Source organism: Thamnophis sirtalis, unplaced genomic scaffold, assembly GCF_051295495.1.
Source record: "Thamnophis sirtalis isolate CommonGarterSnake01/CBP01778 unplaced genomic scaffold, rThaSir2_p1.2 scaffold_1, whole genome shotgun sequence".
NCBI classification, from domain to species: Eukaryota; Metazoa; Chordata; class Lepidosauria; order Squamata; family Natricidae; genus Thamnophis; species Thamnophis sirtalis.
The window spans coordinates 149,038,718-149,058,837 of record NW_028261381.1 but is presented as its reverse complement, the minus strand read 5'-3'; the positions used below and the strand labels follow the sequence as shown (position 1 = coordinate 149,058,837).

Below are 20,120 nucleotides of genomic sequence, written 5' to 3'. Positions count from 1 at the left end.
AGTTTCCACCGGTCTTCACATTAAACGGCTGTCTTGTCATTAAAATATATATATATATATATATATATATATTTTACAAATGAAATTACCCTTTTTTTCTAGAGCAAAAAGCTTTGCTAAGTTTGGATTCTTCTCCTCTTCCCTCCCTCCCAAAAAAAACTGTTATAAGAAAATTGACTGAAGCGAACCGAGAACTTCCTGGGGGGTTGCGTGTTTTGTAGGGTACCACAATCGCTTCTCTGCGCCAAGGACCGGCTTCATTTCTTCTGTATGGTTCTTTTCAAACAGGAAATGTGTTGCTGCCTGTCGTCTTATTATCTTTTGAAAGTGGAAGATTTAATGCAGGTAATGTTGCCTTGAAATTCAGAAGCCCTGAATTTGGCATGGAGTTGATAAGAATTTGATCCCTGAATTTGAGAGAGACCTTTGTGATGTGGCTTCTTCACCTAACCAAAAATTCGAATGGCCAAGTAATCCAGGCAAAGCAAAAAGCACTTATTAAAGGGGATTAAAAGTTTTTACTGGGTACTTATAGAAACAAATGGTATCCATAGTCACTGTATGTGGTACCTCAGAAAACAAGTGATCAAACAATAAAACTGATCAGAATTGAACAATAGAAAACATTGCTTCTAGTGATGTTCCACTAGTGGTAAATTGGGGAGTTATATTACTTTCTTATTATATCTTCCTTAAAACTTGCAAGTGTATTCAAGGACTTTAACAATATGCTGTATAGAAGTAGTCCTCAACTTAGAACTGTTTTCTTAATGATGGTCTCAGAAAGGGTGCTTTGTGGCCTGTAAAGCACTTCAGATTGTTTGAAAACAGTGCATCACCACTCTTTAGTCACATGATCACAATCTGGGTGCTTGGCAACCTATTCACACTTTCTAAATCAAAGTAGGGATAGAGCTGAAATCCTTTGGCAGGAAGCTTTTTCAACCAGCCCCCAGAAATGAATGAGACCAGAAATCCAAGCAAATTTTTAAATTCCTGAACAGGGAGGGAGTGCAATAAGGTAAGAAGTGCTGGTTGCGTGAGGGATGAGGAGACTTGTGTGTGGCCTGTGCTAGGCCTCCCAAGGTCGTCACCTCCCTATGGCACTCAATATGTCTTAACCTAGTACTCCATATATTCAATAATCTTAATGACCATAACCAGGAGCACTTGGATTGCAGTCATAGAATGCAGCACTCATGTGATACCTTGTTTTAATGACCACTTCGTTCAATGATCAAGATTCCAAATCTCAATTGTCATAAATTGAGGGCTATCTATATTGTTTAGTTGCTGAAAAGGCAAGCTCTCGCATATCAAAAGATGGCAAAAAAAGAGAAACTAGTTTTTCTAAAGTTAGAAAAGGGGCCCAGACTGCAAGGCTAAAAATGCTAATGTAACCCTTATTAACATGCTAATAATGAAACCTAAAATTCCAGGTAACAGTAGTGTATTGTATTTATTCCCCCAGCTAGCAATTTTTAATTGGTGGAACATTTTCAGATTGAAGGTTTGAAGTATGGTTCTATGAAGCAGCATTGGATTTTGACAGGTACCTAGCTATTGTATGCATTAACAAAATGCAATTTGATCTTAATAATACAAAGCATGATGAAACAAATTGAAAAGGGTGACAAGTGATTTTTTGAGACCAACTTTTCCATTTGAGAACATTAAGAACCAGTTGTAACCAGTTGGCTGTTTCAATGCAGTATTTGTTATGTTAATATTTTTTTTAAATTTTTGACATCTTTTATTTGAATAATCCATGAAACAAGTAACATAAATTGGAAGATTCCTATATTGGCTGTTTAGAATTTTTTTAAGTGGTAGTTATTCCAATCTGCTGCTTAGAAATTGAACACAGCAGACTGTGTTTAAAGATACATAGTTAATCTGGGGGCATAAATACTACTTATTAGAAAGATGAGATGCTAGGTGTTAAGAAAGATAGACCCAATAAAATTTAATTCACTGAGTAAAGATATAAAGCCTCACTTTCCTTCAACACATTCTAGTATTAATCATTACAATACATGATTTTGGCCTCCCGTTAACATAGATTTCTTCTCTTGTTCTTTTTTTTTGCTAGCTAGAACATTTTTCACTCACCAGTCAGGCCCCTAACATTACTAATCTTCCAGAAGGAGCCTGAAGGCCTAATTTTGCCTATAGTCCTTGAAATGGACTATAAATGTATCATGCAAAAAAAGGAACAAGAACTCAGATGTTTCTTAAGACAAATTCTTTGCTATTTATGTTTCAATATTAGAACAGGTTGGAAAAAGGAAAAAATGTTTATATAACTTATTTTTATTAAAAAAATGTTTATAACATAAAATGCTTACAATGTATAAAATATTTAGGGTAATCATTTGATACTTTTAAAGCTGTACCTTGTAGAAAGTGGCAAAATGAAGAACAGACTTCAATCCCTGTTTGGAAAATAGAGAGGAAAGACAGTGACTATTCCTACAGTATGTGAAGATATTGTTCAAACAGTATTGCGGGGGCAATATTGAGGTTAATCTCAAATCTTTGATGACTTCAACATTGTCAATGACAGAAGCCAAAGATATGAAGGAATACAGTACCTCATGAGACTGCTGTGCATTAATTTTTTTCTATCTATCTATATTTTGTGTCAATTCATTAAAACATAAATTCTGAAGTCTGAGATATATTAAAACTCTTCTTAGAGACTATTTATAAATAAATATCTATTTTGAACCTCAAAAAGAGCAAGCTTTGCTATATATACCATCTTTGTTACGTCAACTTTAGTATGTATGTGTGGTCTGTCAGTAAACCCTCTAATTTTGGATCATAGAATATTTAATTTGAAAATGCCCAGTCTACACACATAAGCAAACCTTACTCTCATTGAGATAGTAATCCTATATTTTTGTTCAGTTTTGATTACGTATGCTGTTCATGTGATGAGTTATATTAGCAGAAGTTGTTTTTTTTACGTAAATGATTTTGTTCTTGTTTTTATTAACCAGGGGTAAATGAAATTGATATTTATATACAGGTAGCTCTTGACTTACTGACCACAGTGTCAATAATGTCTGCTGCTAAGCAAGACAATTAAGTGAGTTTTGCATCATTTTATAACATTTGTCACAGTTGTTAAGTGAATCCCTGCAGATTTTAACCATGTTTAGTAACATGGTTTTTAAGTGGATCTGGCTACCCCATTGACTTTGCTTGTTAGAAAGTCACAAAAAGTTATCACATGCCTCCGTGATAATGGAACCATCATAAATACTTGACAGTTGCCAAGCATCCAGATTTTGATCACATGACTGTCATAAATGCAAAGAACAGTCGTAAGTCACTTTTTTCAGGGCCATTGTAACTTCAAATGGTCACTAAATTAATAGTTGTAAGTCAATGACTATATTACAATGTAGCAATTTTACCCAGTATGGTACAAAACTGTTCTTCCATTTGAAAGGATTGGGTCCAAAATGGGGAATTGGTTAGATCCTTTGGGAGAAGTAATCATGCTTCTTTGTTCACATAGTTATCCTGTATAAAAAATGGATTAAGCAGTCCAAGTTTTACAAGACTTGATTACAAAAATCAATCTTACTGTGTTATTTTATTATAATTATTGTTTCATGCAGTTTTCTCACCTGCCTTCAGTACTGATCTGCAGTACTGAAATTAAATTGGTTTGTGAAGTGATAGAACAGTGGAACATGAGTGACAGTGAACTTTTCTTTATCATTCATAAAAACTAACCATACATTTGTTATCTATGAGGAACACCAAATATAATAACTCTTATCTGCTTATTCATTATATCTTGCTCTGAGATAACTCAGAATTATCTCTGATAGCACATAGTTTAAGTAGAAAGTCTGGCAAGGTACTATAATCTATAATATGGCATGTAGATATCTGCCTTTGATTTAAATAACAAATGCCTGGTAAGCAAAAATTATTTGTGTGTTTAGGGTTTTTATAAGGCTTTTTAAGGATTCTGAGATTAGATGTTTCTGTCCATCTTTAATTATAATCATGTTTAAAACAAACTGTAAGGGAAATGTCTTAGAAACATTTCCAGAAATTAGGAGTGTACTTCAAATTACTTCTCTAAATTGTACCATTTAATTGTATATATCTCATTGATATACAGCCCGAATCCAAGATGGTCATGTTTTCTCATTAATTTTAAATTTGTTATGTTAATAATCCCTAAATATAATGTTATGTTAATAATCCCTAAATACAATGTTCCTCAAATCTAGAATTTTAGAGCATTGTGCAATATTTAAAGTAGAAGTACAACTGCAAGAAGTTAAACTAACTGAAATCTGACTTGATTATTTGAAATTGCAATCTAGGACTTGCAAATAAAAACTCCAGGAATGTGAGATTTCATTTCATAATGTTCACTGATATTTTGATACGTCATTTTTTTTCCAAAATAGAAATTTAACATTTAAGTTATTATCCAGTAGATGAGACATGCACCTTTTGCTAGGAAACTGATTAGCCACATTGTATTTCAATTCACTATGTATGGTGAACAAATTGCAAATCAAATCTTCTGAGAATCAGATAGATTCTAGAAAACTAGAAATAGCAGTTATTTCTCAACTGTCTTAGCTAAAGGTTCTGAGATAATTTGCATAAATCCTACCTGTTGGCATCATTGGAATGATTAACTTCTATTTTTAAAAACATTTTACCTATTCTTGATTTGAGAACAGCTCTTAAATCAACTTGCAAAGATTAGAAAACATTACCCCAATTCTTATTCTTAGACCCCAATTCAAATCTTCTAAAAGTACCATTCTCTGCTAATTGAAAAATATTAATATTTATTAATTATTTTATAGAGGTGTCTTCATACATGCATATATACATTTATTTTCCAACGTAGTAATTTAAGAAAACTGTTTTGGTTCAGTCATTTTTTTCTGGATTGAGAAAATGTCAAGGATTAAATTCACATCTATATTGACATAGTCTGAACAAAGTAACTAAATGTTTTGGAGCATGGGAATTCAGTTAAAATATTAACTCTATGCACTGTGCAGAAAGATACATTTAATCTCTTACAATATACATAGTTTTAAGAAATATGAAGTAGTTGACTGCTCTATATGATTAGACTTGCTCTGAATGAAAGAGGAATCCTTTAACTGCAATTTTGAATTATTTGATGAAATATAAATCAATGACAAACAATAAAAGTAGAATTTGAAATAATCAATTACTTCCTGAAAAGTCAGTGCTGCAAAGATTGAAAACTTGGGTCTGATTTTGGATGCTATTTTTTTTCTTAAGAAATCATTTTTATGAACTTCATTTCCAGATGCACTTCAGCATGAAATGTCTGTTTTTCCCATGTGGTAGGTAGAGGAGATGCCGAATCATAAGATAGCAAAAAACATTTAATATGTTTGCTTAGAGGAGGATTAGCTGCCACTCTCTGGATAAAAGCATACTTACAAATTGGTGAGAATAACAGAAATAAATTACAATTATAATTCTTTCATATCAAAAACATAAATATGAAATTCAATTCAAATTGCATTTTATTTGGAATTGTAATGTAACTAATAATCAACATGAAAAGTTTTGCAGTTCATATAAACATCAACTAAATTATAGCTGCAAGTACATATTATTTATATTCTCAGTTCCTAAGAAACAATGAGTAACCCTACTTACTTGCACAAATCTTCTGATGCAACAAATATTATGTTTATATTATACCTTGTAATTTAACCAGCAAATTTTCTCCTGGTTTCTTTTTTCTTGCTGTTTTGTTTCTTTGTAAAATATTTTCCATAATTCTTACTTCTATGTTTTAAAAAGGGAAGCTATGTATTCAGCTGTGTTATGTCATTAACATGAAGTATCTATTTCTGAGGGAGAAAAATGGGCTATAGAAAAAAAATGGAATAGAAAACATATATTTATCATGAAAAAAATAAAGTGAGCAACCTAAAAAAAAACCCAGCATTTTGAATCCCATAAAAATATAACTTGAAATCATGTGGCTGTCCTATACCTTCCAAGGTCTTCTAAAACCTGAAGTGTAAGCTTTCCACGAGTCTATTAAACAGGGATAATCCTATTGAAACTGCCATTCTGAAACAATCTTTGTTAAGAACAATTTTGAAGAAATAAGCCACAGCTCAATTATTTTCACCATTTTGTTTTACCCATTGTTTAGCTAGATTCTATGCCAATGTCAAACCAGGAGGTGAAGATATACTTTTCACCTACTATTATTCCCTTGCGCCTAGTATTTAGAATCATGCTGCTATAGCAAGTATGTTATAGAGTAGCAAGATTAATAACCCATGTAGAAACATGTCCTCCATACAACCACTTTTAAAGCCATACCAATTTGAAACAATTACCACATCATCTTTTAAATGCCACAAGATAATTATGTGGTATTTTCTTTTGCCTATTCTAAATCTCTTAAAAATTAGCTTTATTGGAGGATATCTAGTGAGGAACAAACTATGGCTGCTTTCTACAAGCCAGTTGTTATTTTATGCATGTCTATCATGTCCTTCCTCAGCTCACATTTTGCATATTTTCCAGCTCTATTATATCTTTTCTCAAAGGAGTACCAAAACTTTGTATAAAAGCATTGAATGTTTGATTTTAAATTCTTTTCTTAATGATCCCTAACCTGGAATTCATCTTTTTTTTTCATTGTCCCTGCACACCGAGTCAATATTTTTATCTACTAAGACTCCAAGATCCAGCTTAGATGATACCAGCACACATGTGAAATTAGGTGTTTTGTCTCAGCATGCATCACTTTATTGTTATTTAAAATAAATCCACTTTTGCCATTTGATTGACCATTTTAAAAAGATGCTTCTCACTATTTTCTCATTGATTTTGGTATTTACCATTTGTAATAATTCAACACTATCTGCAGTGTTCTCCTGCTCATTACTTACTCAAGTCAAGAACCTTTGTGAATAAGTCTAAAAGTAGAATTCCTAACAGAAGAGTTTTTAATTACCATTCATTACCATTTCAACCATTTGTTTCTATATTTTCTACATCTTTTTTAAAAATGTGTCACACTGGCACTGAGTAAGATATGAGGAACAAATTGCACATATCCACTAATAAGGTACTCTTATTGCTAGAGAATCCCTCAATATTTATTGAGATCATTGTTAAAATTGGGCTTGACAAAGACCTTTTTGTGAATTCATTCAATGGTTTTCCCAGGTTTGATCTAGCATGAGAAGGATTAGCCAGCAAACAGGGTACAAACAGTCCCAATTGTGGTTTGAAGTATTGATCCACAATCTTTGAGGAGGCTCCTTCTGTGTACTCTCCCTTATACTACTTGGCGGACCCTGAATAGGTTGAGAGTTGGAGTGCCTAAATGTAAAACCAATATGCTGTGAAGTGGAAGCTCTTGTTATCTGCTAAGAGCCTCCACTTCAGCATATTGGTTTTACACTTAGGCACTCCAACTCTCAACCTATTCAGGGTCCTCACACTATGTGAATGTGGAGAGATGCAGAGCCCAGCACTTCTGCTGGAAGTCGGCTACTACCATAAATATGTACTGATAATAACTTGTTTGGCCAGTAACAAAGCCAAGAAGGTGGCTTCATTCTAGTAATTTAAAGTTTGATCTAGACACGGAAGAAAAGAAGAATGAGGAACATATCAATTATTTTTACTAGGAGGTCAGCAATTTTATGATTTATCGGAATGTCCAAATGGGTGTCATCAGATCTGATTCTACAATTTAGGTTTAAGTACACTGCACTGAACACAATAAGAGTAGTTCAGGTAAGTGCTTTTGATATCAAGAAAGTAATGTTATGCTGGATAGAGAGAGTGTGTCTATGCAGTGATACTAAACCAGATGCTTTCCTGTAATATTTCCACTGGGGGAAAATTATTTTGCACAACAGTGTTGACGGTATAGTGTGAGCAACTGAACAGTATTATACAGTGACTACCCTCACCAGCTTTTCCCATGTGGTAGGTAGAGGAGATGCCGAATCATAAGATAGCAAAAAAAAATTGAATAGGTTTGCTTAGAGAAGAATTAGCTGCCACTCTACAGCAAGTACACTACAAATTGGTAAGAATAACAGAAATAAATTGCAATTAGAATTCTTTCATATCTGAAACATAAATATGAAATTCAATTCAAATTGCATTTTATTTAGTTTAGTTTAGTTTAGTTTTATTAGTTTTGTATGCCGCCCACTCCCGAAGGATTCCGGGCGGCTTACAATAAAAAAGGGAAGGGGGATAAATAAGACAATACAAAATTTAAAATACAACAACATTCACAGTTAAAGTGGGGCTGGATACTTCAACAGCCCCAGGCCTGCCGGAACAGCAAGGACTTAGTAGCTTTACGGAAGGCCGGGAGGGTAGTAAGGGTCCGGATCTCAACGGGGAGGTCATTCCAGAGGACCGGAGCTGCAACAGAGAAGGCCCTGCCCCGGGACGTCGCCAGCCAGCATTGGCTGGCGGATGGAATCCAGAGAAGGAATTGTAATGTAACTCTAATAAGCAACATATGAAAAGTATTGCAGTTCATATAAACATCAACTAAATTGTAGCTGCGAGTACATATTATTTATATTCTTAGTTCTTAAGAAACAATGGGTAACCCTACTTACTTGCAGCTGATGCAGCACGATATTATGTTTATATTATACCTTGTAATTTAACCAGCAATTTTTCTCCTGGTTTCTTTTTTCTTGCTGATTTTGTTTCTTTGTAAAATATTTTCCATAATTCTTAGTTCTGTGTTTTAAAAAGGGAAGCTATGTATTCAGCTGTGTTATGTCATTAACATGAAGTATCTATTTCTGAAGGAGAAAAATTGGCTATAGAAAAAAATTGGAATAGAAAACATATTTATCATGAAAAAATAAAGTGAGCAACCTAAAAAAAGCCACAGCATTTTGAATCCCATAAAAACATAACTTGAAATCCTGTGGCTGTCCTATACCTTCCAAGGTCTTCTAAAACCTGAAGTATAGGTTTTCCATGAGTTTATTAAACAGGGATAATCCTACTGAATCTAATTGAAGAAGAACAATTCTGTTTGCAATATTCTGGGTGAAAAGTCCTATGAAGTCATACAGAATTTTTAAATGGAGATGCACACAAATACCATGTTTTAGTTAGCAAAAGCATTTCTAAAGATACTAAAGACAGCTAAATCCCACTAAATTCTTTTTTAAAAATTAATTGTGCTTACTATTTTCAAATTTATACCAGAATGCACATTTGTTTTCTTGTGACCTTTTTGACAGGTTTTTTTATAAGCACAGTACTCTGCAACCATACATTTGTGTGAGGCACTACAATACCTTTACCTGCTATGTTGTATGTACAGTCAAGGAGCAACAACCCAACCCAAAACAGGACTGTTTGGGGGAAATAGCGGAAAGGAATATTGTATATTTTGATTGTCTTGAATTACTTACAAAGTAATGAAGGTGGGATAAACATCCAATAAATAAATAATAGATACATGAAAATATTATATTTGTCTGAAAACTATTGCAGCATTTATCCAATAAATAAATAATAGATACATGAAAATATTATGTTTGTCTGAAAACTGTTGTAGCACCTTAAAAAGTGGCACCTTTATTGGGGGTGGGGGAATTGTGAAGTTTTTATGAACTTTGGATTTATGAAATCTTAACTGATATATAGATAATTAATACCAAGATTGTAGCACTGACCAAAATAGAACTGTCATAGACCATTGCAAGAGAAGACACGCACAAAACCAACTCAAAACAGAGAACAGGGCAGCCTTCAAAAACCTAAAGAAGGACCAAACTAACATCATCCTACCAGCTGACAAATGCCAAATCATGATTATTATGGATAGATCATAATATATACAAAAAGACAAAGAAGTATAAACTTACATCCTAGTGAACACCAATTCAATACAGAAACTAGTCAATCAGATCAAGAGAACTCTCAGTGACCTTACTAAAAAAGGTCAAATCACTAAAGAAAAACAATGACTGATGAAAAGAATGGACCATTCTCCCATGCTTCTATGGATGCCCAAATATACATAAGCCAGATATACCTCTCTGTCTGATTGCATCACTACCAGGGGTCCCAATCTACAACATTGTACTAAAGAATTGACAAAGAAGTTTAGACACTTCACAAAGGGAACTAAATTCTCCATCAACTCCCTGCTACAATGCCTCCGAAGAACCAAGGACCTGGTAATAGATGAAGATGAAATAATGGTCTCATTTGATATTACAGCACTCTTTATATCCAAAAACCCCAAATAAGCAAAAGAATCGATGACACCATTATTATACAGCACACTTGACGTAAGCAAATACACCAAGATTGAAATAACCAGAATCATAGACCTCCTCAACCTTTAACCACATAACTTTAGTTCGATGGACAAATATATCAACAAAGAAACACCTATGGGATTGCCACTTTCTGGACTCATAGCAGAAATCGTAATGCTACACCTAGAATCTACAGCACCCCTATGCATACAACCCAAGAAATGGATCTGGTACATAATAACATTTTTGTCATAATAGAAGAGGAACAACTAGGGAACTATTAACTATTAATCTTTTTTTTGCTCTGTTTATTACACTATTTTAGTTTGAACTATCTTATTTAATACTTTTAGCTGCTTTTTTTCTAGTCCACTGGAGTTAGGCAATCAATAAATTTAAATAAGTAAATAACATTGCAATATTAAAGCAATGTCAAAAATTAATGGTTTGAAAGGCTCAACTTGAAGCTGCTCGCTTTTATGATCACCTCGCCATTTCCTAATTATATTTTTCCTCAAAATGATTTGAAAATTCATGGATCAGTTCTAAAGCTCTTTGTTCTTGGACAAAAGATAAAAAATAAACATCAACTGCAGGCTAGGACCACAGCCAGATTTACAAAGCTTTTCGGAATGTAGAATAAAAGCTTTTAATATTAAGAGGCAATCCCACCTCCCCACCCCCACCCTGCACTTCCTGCTCCCTCCCTCCCGATCTTTTAACTATAACGTTTATCTTTTATTTTCTGACTGTAGCTCCATTTTTATCATTTTAAAAACAATGGTTTTAAGACTTTTAATATTGTAAGCTACTCAGAGTTGCTTTGAAATGAGATCGGGGCAAATAAATTGAATAAATTAATAAATAAAAATAAAATAATATTAATCTGAAAAAAATAATTTTGGAGACATGTGAATTGGTTATTGATTAATTACAAAGTGAATTTTCTGTTTATAAATATAATCTTATACAGGCAGTCTTCAACTTACAATCACAATTGGAAACTGAACTTCCATTTCCAAGCAAAGCAGACATTAAGTGTGTTGTGGTTGAATTTTTCACCTTTTATTGCCACAGTCATTAAGCAAATTATATGGTCATTGAGTGAGCCCAGGAGAAACCATTTTCACCCTCCCAGAGGCTCAAAGAAAGCCTCCAGAGCCTGGGGAGAGCAAATACCCCCACCCTCACCATGGTGCAGGAAGCCAAGTAAGCCAAGCAACCCCATGGCCATGCCCACCCAGCTAAGTATTCCTACCAGTTCAGTTTTTGAATGATGGTATTTTACCAGCAAAATCACTTTTTTATATATTTATCCCCTTTTTTCATATATAACTCAAAGCAGAGAATATACCAACATTTCTTCTGCTTCCTATTTTCCCTAAAACAACAATGTTATGAGGTGTGTCTGGTGTACTTATATCTACATACTACTGAAACTTTGGTAACTAGGTAAAATAATGCATCATAGACAGAGGTGAGTTGCTCCCGGTTCGGACCAGATCAACCGAATCGTAGTGGCAGTGGCAGGAGGCTCTGCCCACACACCTGGATGCTTCTGCACATGCATAGACGCATTGTATGTGTGCCCGCACATGAGCGAGCTGGTAGTGCCGGGATTTGAAATCCACCTCTTATCATAGAGCATCAATTTTTGACCTAGTGAACTCAAATGGGCAGACTTACAGAATGTGTCAAATGACTCACCTAGAATTGAAATTTGTCAAATTTTATAAAACATTTTATGACATAAAAAATACCGCGTTTATGATATAATACTAATCTCATAAAACATGTCCTGTGGTCAAATCCTAAAGCTTGACTCTGCTGCACAGTTCAACATGGGCTGTTTTCAGGGAAGATACAATTAATAGTGATAGATGCAAAAACAGTACTTACATAAATGATAGTTCAGAGAAGACACTGTTCATATAGTGAATATAGTGAATCAAACTGGGAGCCAGTTTGGATTAGTGGTTAAGGAGCCAGGCTAAAAAAAGCAGACGACCATGAGTTCAAGTTCCACCTTAGCCATGAAAGCCTGCTGGGTGACCTTGGGCCAGTCATTGTCAGCCCAACCCACCTCAGAGTGTTGTTGGGAAACTAGGAGGTGTGTTGGATATGCTCACTGCTTTAAGTTATTTGTAAAAACAATAAAGCAGGATGCAAATAAATAAATATGCCTTTTCTTTTAATAATGCAGTTTATATAATGTGAATCAATTCCCCTTATTTTAGTAAGCAGGAACAGTTTCAGGGTTATTTCAGGTGATGCATAAAACATGTTTTCCACATGATTAATTCAGTTGACATGAGAATGACGTTGACTGGGTGAAACTGTAGGGGTGGGGGAATTGGAATTCTTTTGCTCTAGCTTTTCATTTTTCATATTGAATGAAAGAGACAGAAAAATAGCCCTGCTTAATGTTACCTGTATCCAAGCAGTTAACTTCAAACCAATAAAAATGTGGACTGACCTTTCGTAAAAGAGAAACTGAGAAAATTCTCTTCTTGTTCAGTAGTTATTTTATATTAAGGGTGACAGAGCTTTTCCAAAATCACCCTGTCTTTATTTTCTATCTCTGGTACCATGTTGGATTTTTTTTTCTCAAGAAACGTGGCTGCTGCTCTTTCACAGGTGCTGTTATTATGTGAATTTTTAAACAAAAATAACAGCCTCAGCTAGCTGTATCATCATAATCTAGAACAGGAAAATGTGGGTGTACATGTTACTGTCAACCTCATTAAATATGCATATTTGGGCTTTTGGAGTTGGAATACAATATAGTATGTAGACCAGAAATGGCCCTTGTTGTCTTTTTTACTTATCAAGAAAAAGACACTAAAATTAAGAATATATTTTTTCACGTGCTTCCAGTTCTTAAACTTCTAGAACACCAATTGCAAGAATTACATAGGCAGGAGTGAGTAACTGAGTTACAATAGTGGGTCATGGGCATGCTTGATCAGTGATAATAATCCAATATGTTGTACCACTTCCCAGTAAAATATAGATTCTATATTATACAAGTAGTTGGATACCCGTGCTTCACAACAAAACTATGTGATCGAGCTATGCAGGAGAATTTTGGTTTACAATCTGTTGGCTCAGTGGTGGTCGGAGATTAAAACACATAAGGGAATATTGCTCCCGCTGCCTTGAGTCCAGAAGCAGTTCCATAGATGGAAGATGTAGACATTTTGAAGTACTGACATTTAGTACTGTAAGGGGCCCCAACCACTCCAGAATGAAGGAATGGAACATCTGCCAGTTTGAACTAAGGTAAAGGAATGTGAGACAACTAGCAGTTGGAACAGAGTTCTTTTCAGGTGGGGAGGGGAAGTAAAACTCCTTAGCATCAGAGCTCCTATGGAGGCATTTATATGCAAATAGGTTAGCTTCTCTACCCCCACAAATGGGCATACTCAGTGTGATACTTTAGCTACTGTGGAGCAGCCACTACATCTGTGTCTATTTCAGGGGTAGATGCTATTGGTGATAATTCAGAAATTACAATTGAGTCCCCAACCACGTCGCACAATACTTCTGGCTTTGCTGGCTATCAGAATGACTGGTTTCAGTATGAGTTTGCTCAACTAGTTTCAGCCTCTTGTCTTGAACTTTTTTCAAGTTAGAGAAGCTCTCACTATGATTCTAAGGTATCACCTTAGAATGTAACTGATGTTTTGCATTTGCCCTACACTGAACTATGCAAATAGAAAACTTGCAAGCTTTTGATTCAGTATATTTTTTTGTGTACTTGCTCATAAAACACTTGAAACTCTGGACAGATGTCTTTGCCAATCAATTTGTGTAGAGCTGATACAGAGTTGGTATCTTTATGTCTGAGTCAGGGGTGTCAAACTCAAGGCCCATGGGCCAGACCCAGTCTGTGAGGTGCTTAGATCTGGCCCACAGAGCCTGGAAACAGTAAAGGAGAAACCCGCGGTGCCTCTGCCAATGTAAATGGAGTTTGGGAGGGCCACAGGTGGTCCTCTCAAGCTCCATTTTCGCTGGCAGACGGTTGCAGGAGGCCATTGCATCCAAAAACGGAGCTCGGGAGCCCATTTTTGCTGGCAGAGTGCTTGGGCTACCACAGGTACCCCCGACACAAGTGACGTCGAGCTGGCCATACCCACCCTGGCTCCCCAAGGTCAAATCACAAGCTTGATGCAGCCCTCAATGAAATCGAGCTTGACACCCCTGGTCTGAGTCAGGGGTGGGGAGAATGATGTCAGAAATGGTTTATTTATGGCCCATTATCATTTCTTAAGTATACTGGTACACTTATTTTATATCATAGTAAGGTAGGCCATGCCCATGTGTAAAATATTATTGTTTAGGCATCATCTGTGAGGATTTATTTCAATTTATATGATGATCCAACTTACAAATTGCAACTCTGAACAGCTAACAAATTCAAAATCTAAACAAAATAAAAACTAAAACATAATTGTGGCTAGCCCACCTTAAATAATTACCCACCCACTTTCCAAGAGCTGGACTATGTATTCCCCTGGCCTAAAGGCTGGGGAAAGGCCAAGCCTTAAAGACTTTACTGAAAGCCAGCAAGAAGCTATTCTAGAGGGCAGGCATCCCAGCAAAAGAGATGTGACTCCTGACTGCCACCAGAACTTTATATAAAGGGAACCTAGAGTATCTGTCAAATATCATGGATCTGTCAGATATCATGGAATAGCCACATTCAAAGGGTTAGAGAGTTCTTACAAGTACTTAGTCCTGTGTCATGAAGAGCATAGGTGTCAAACCAGCATCTTGAATTGATTCTGAATCCTCCTAGGTTTGAACACAGCTCACAGAACATGGTTGTATGTGGGCACATCAAGTTGTGCCTATAACTACTAATGCCAGCATTATGAATGCCAGCCTCTTTAAGTAGACCAGACCAGACATACAGAGGAACAAAGTTACACAAAAAATCTTACAGAAGATAAAAAGGTAGGGGGAAGGGATGATAGAATATGATACAAAAGACCAAGCCTGTTTTTAAAAAAAAGTTTTTATTCTCTTGAGGTTCAGAATTTTCTAGATTCCTTTGATGATCATATTTCTGGACTCCTAGATGAAAAACAATTGCCACAGCTCTCAAAAACCAAGAGGAGTCTTTGATGATAGCCCTGGTGTCACTATGTGGTTAGTGGTTAGAATGCAATATTGCAGGCTAACAGCCCACAGCCTAGAGTTCAATCCTGACAGGGTTCGATTGACTCAGCTTTCCATCCTTCTGAGGTTGATAAAATGAGGACCCAGATTGCTGGGGGAAATATGCTGATATTGTAAGCCATCCAGAGAGTGCCGTAAAGCACTATGGAGTGGTATATAAGTTTAAGTGCTGTTGCTATCAGTGCATATGGGAACAAATATATCAGCAAATTTACTTTAAACACTGCAAGACACTATGAAGCACTGGGCAAGAAAGTGAAGCAATTTTAGGAATTTGCAAAACTGATGTGGAGGGGTTTCAAGCCCTTTGGAGAAAGAAGAGAGCCAGGAATCAATGCAATAACAAGGACTAAATAGAAAAATTGGTGACTGCAAAGATATTCTTTCAATACAATATAATACAATACAATAGCAGAGTTGGAAGGCACCTTGGAGGTCTTCTAGTCCAACCCCCTGCCTAGGCAGGAAACCATATACCATTTCAGACAAATGGCTATCCAACATCTTAAAGACTTCCAGTGTTGGGGCATTCACAATGATCAGCGCTCCCCCCCCCTTTTTGGCACACTTTTTTTGCCGTCCTTAGGCTCCAGAGACTTTCTAGGAGCCTGGGGAGGGCGAAAACAGCCTCCACTATCCCCCAGAGGCCCTCCGGAGGCTTCAGGAGCTTTTCTGAAGCCTCCAGAGGGCACAAAACGGCCCTACGAGCAAAGTGGAAGTCCATTCCCGAACTTCCAATTTGCCCATAGGGCGTTTTTCGCGCTCCTGAGGCTCTAAGGAAGCCCCCGGAGGGTGAAAAACAGCCTTAAAAAAGACCAAAGTCATCTGGCCAGTGTGCGCATGGGTGCTGGAGCTGACAGGGCAACGCCTTACGTGCCCTAACAAATGGCTCCGCGTGCCACCTGTGGCATGCATGCCATAGGTTCGCCATCACGGTTCTAGGATATGGGTGGGTGGTAACTTTCTACAAGTGTAATACAGTTGCAAAAAAAAAAAAGTGCAAATCCCAATACAGTAGTATCAGAAACAAAGGAAGTTATTAACTCTTGTTACACTTCACTGGTCAGATCACACCTTGAACATTGTATACAGTTCTAGGTACTGCATTTTAGGAAGGCCATTGACTAACTAAAGTAAACAGACTAAAAAAAAAGGCCAAAGTCAGCTGGCCAGTAGCAAACTAAAATAAAGTCACAAGAAAGTAACCAAGTTAATAAGGAAGAAGCTTGAAAGAAAAACTTATTAGGTGCAATTAGAGCCATTGAATAAGTTTAGCACGGTGTTAATCAAGTTTATCATACAGAAGACAGGGAAAATTGCTCAGGTTTGTTTTAGAAGACAGGACAAGAATCAATGACAAAATAGATTTTGGTTGCCCACTTGGAAAAAATTCTTAAGAACCATTCAACATTCTTATATTTTCATTTAACATGTAGACACAGCCTTTGCCTTGAGAGATAATGGACTCCTCTTCTTTGAGTGCTCACTTCTGGAACCTGACTGGCTATCTGTCAGGGATGTTGTAGTAGAATCCTACAATGGATAGAAAGTTGGACAAGATAATCTCCAAAGTCCTTTTAAACACTTAGATTCTATTAGTTCTATATTTTCTTGTAGTCTACCAAACTTACAAAACCTGATCTAATTACAGGGGGAAATATGACATTTTCAATCTGTCCTCCAACTTTCTTTCCCTTTCTTCTTTATTTCAGCAAAGTATACAATGCCTCCCAGGCACTCCTAATAAGAGAAATGCCAAAACATGAAATGGATACAGAGCTGGGTGAAAACCCAATGAACATCTATCAGTGGTTTCACATCAAGCTGGAAGGAATTGAAATTCTTTCCTCAGATATAAAGCCAGGCTTGTCTCTTGAAAACCCAGGCCTCTAATGCTTAAACTGCTTAATCCCCACATTAAATACAGACTCCTAGCCTTGAGAAAATACAGAATCTTATTTTTATCATCATTCAGAACCCAGAAAGCTGAGGAATAGTGGTGACAGCTTCCCACTAGTTGGTCTTTCAGGACTTAGATAATCTGCATTAGGACTTATTTCTCCTATGTATTTCCTGTTGGAAAATAGTTGTAATACAAATAATAGTACCTCACAGGTGGTTTTTTTTTTTTAAATTGATGGTGACGTTTCTGAAATAGTAAGGGAGCCTGGTTGGTTAACTTTATTCAAGTTGTATGGCTACCAATATCAATATGTGGTTTTGGGCAGCAAACAATCAAAGAAAATTAATTAATGCATAATTTAAAATACATAGCTGAGGAAAGTGTTACAATCCATGGTTGCTATCACAACCAGGAGATGGCTTGGGCTCCCAGCCCTTTAGGATCGCCCCCCCCACCAGGCCTTTAGGGCCTTATAAAACCTTAGCATGTCAGAGTCATCCTAATCTCTAGGGGAGGGAGGATATTCTAAGGGGTGGGTGCCTTGGCAGGAAAGGCACTTCTTTTTACTTATTATTTATTTCATAATTACGTTATTAAATTCAAAGCTGAATATTATTTTGAAATGCTTTCTTGATATTGTAAACAATATAAGTTTTAAAAGTACAGATAGCTCTCACTTACCAACCACAATTGGGACTGGCAACTTCATTGCTAAACAATGCAGTCATAAAGTGATCGTGTAACCACACTGACTTACAATATCAATTTTGGCTGCAGTCATTAAGCAAGTCACCCATGATTGTTAAATGGAATACCATGTGAGTGTGACTGTGACTGCAACTTCCTGCAGGTTCCCCATTGACTTTACTGCACTTGTCGGAAACTGGCTGTGAAGTTGCAAATGTGATCACAGCCCCAGGATACTGTGTCATAAATGCACACTGGTTGCCAAGTATCCAAATTGTGACTGTGGATATGGTACAATAGATTTGTTGCAAATTCAACAACTGGTTATAAATCTCTTTCTTAGTGCTGTTGTGACTTCAAATAGTCATGGAACAAGTGATCAGCAAATCAAGAAACTGAATACTACCTATGATGAAAAATGTGAAATATTAATATTACAAATGAAATTATTATGTCTAGCTTAGTCAGATTTCTAAACAAGCGCAGGCAAGAGACATCTGCAGATACAGCCCCATAATATAGGTCCAGCTAGAAACTATTAGTGGTTTTGCAACAGAAGATAGCTTTCCAACTACAGAAGAGTCTTCAGAATCAGTCTCCTATAGCTGACTTTTTTATATTAGAAACTTCTATATATTAAGGCATTTTGTGTCTACAGCAATCCCCCCCCCATACCCAATAGACAACTGCCACTTAAAGTAGGAGCACTGAAAATTATGGGTGAACTCAGAGTGATAGTAGCAATAACCATTAAAGGCAGAAAGAAAGAGTTGTCTGAAATAAAGTGCAGTGAAGCAGGACAGGATTTCCTCTGTAAAAAGGAAACATTTCTTAACTGTCAGCAACATTTAGGAAATTTGCTTCACTGCAATTCTCCTATCACCTTTGATCTAACTTCATGGTTCTTGTTATTACTAAGCATTCTTATGTTTCAATTAACATATAGACACAGCATTGTCTCAAAATAAATCAATTTTCACCATGGAAGTGATATATCTATACATGATTATAAAATTAGTTTGTGATTATAAAATATGCATGCTTTCCAGTACTTTTTTTTTTACCCTTTTCAAGTTGAGAGGATGTTTTCCATATTCAATTGCAAAAGAAAGTGAAAAAGCAGCTACAAATTTAGTTATTTAGACATTAAACAGATTTTTCTTGTTGATATCTCCGTGTTTTTGACAATCATTTGCAAAGTATATCAGGCAGTAGTAAATGTAACCTTCCATATGCCCAGTTCTATGAAGATATCCTTAAGGAAATAAATCCTTATCAACCAATTCCTTTCACAATTATGCTGAAGCACATTTCTTGAAACAGGTAACAAGTAAGTTTCAAATTCTTTAAAACTCTTTTACAATCAGGACAACTAGCCATAACCTTAAATTATTTTATTCTTTCTGTCCTCAAATTACGGTAGGCAATTTCGAAGGAGGGCAAAGTTAAATTCAAACTAGACGCATGCAAATACATGGGGTCAGTAGTCAATGCTGGACCTTATCTAGCTCAAGTTAACTACTAAACTACTTGATTTTGGCTGCTCAAGAACAAGTTATTCAGACTAGGACTGAAGAATCATCCAATGATTCAAAGTGCAGATTGTGCAAAGAAGCAGAAGAAACAGCAAATCATATACTCACCTTGTACAAGAAAATTGCACAAACTGATTATAAATAATGACATAACAAGAGTTGCCAAAATGATTCACTGGGACATCTGTAACAATTATTACATAACAATAATGAACAATTGGTAGGAACATATACGTACTTAAAAAGTAATCAAAAATGTGCAGGTTAAAATCCCACAATGATTTCCAAATACAGACGGATAAATTCTTGGTCTTAAAACACAAGATAACTGGTTGGGGAAAAATGAAGATATGGATAAATGTGGCAATACCAAGGGAATATGAAAATACAAGACAAAAAATTGGAGAAGTTTACACTTATCAAGATATGAAAAGCAAAATGGAAAGATGATGGCATAAACTGGCCATAGTGACCCCGTGGTTATCAGCA

The 20,120-nt window shown here is 35.9% G+C and overlaps 1 long non-coding RNA gene across 1 annotated transcript in view; it reads left to right on the top strand.

Moving 5' to 3' along the window:
- LOC148049772 (uncharacterized) overlaps window positions 1-20,120 on the top strand; it is a 61,534-nt gene that overhangs the window by 236 nt on the left and 41,178 nt on the right. The window lies entirely within an intron of this gene.